This window comes from Egretta garzetta, unplaced genomic scaffold (genome assembly GCF_000687185.1).
Source record: "Egretta garzetta isolate BGI_Z169 unplaced genomic scaffold, ASM68718v1 scaffold703, whole genome shotgun sequence".
Classification (NCBI taxonomy): Eukaryota; Metazoa; Chordata; class Aves; order Pelecaniformes; family Ardeidae; genus Egretta; species Egretta garzetta.
The window spans coordinates 75175-75835 of NW_009259048.1; positions in this window are offsets into that span (position 1 = coordinate 75175).

Below are 661 nucleotides of genomic sequence, written 5' to 3' on the forward strand. Positions count from 1 at the left end.
CACCGGGGAGGAGGAGGCGGCCACCGCAGGCCTCCGGGGAGTTGATGATGGGGTAGTGGACGGTCCCATCCAAGATCCAGCCGGCGTTGCACCAGTCCAGACCCTCCGTCCAGGCTGCGGGGCAAGAGGGGGGCTCAGCACCAGCACCTCCCCGCTCCTGCGCCCAGCGAGGTGTGTTTTGGAGCAAATGAGGGTTTGGGGTTTTATTTTTTTTTTCTTGCTTTTGGATGCTTCACCTTTGTAGAGCTGCTGGTAGGTGGCGAGGCGGGAGTCCTGCTGCTCGCAGGCTCGCTTGGCTTCGTGGTAGTTGAATTTGTAGCGCCCGTTGCTGGGCTGGTAGGGGAAGACGACGCCTGGGAAGGGGGGGGGACACCCACAGAAAGATGGGGATGGAGGGTAAAGGAGATGCCCTCACCGAGGACGTTTTGGCTTGAAACCCCAGGGATTCAGTGCTGAGGGTAAGGCTGGAGCATGGGGCGTTGCAACAGGGGAAGAGGAACCCAGCCATGGACCCCCCCCCAGTCCAATCTGGGGTTCCCTCTGTGCTCTCCCCAACATCCGCGGGGGACGCGGTGGGTGGGAGCCCAACCTCACCTTCAAGGTGCAGCGTGAGCGAGACGCTCTCGTCCTCCAGCCCGTTGACAAGCTGGCAGCGGGAAGG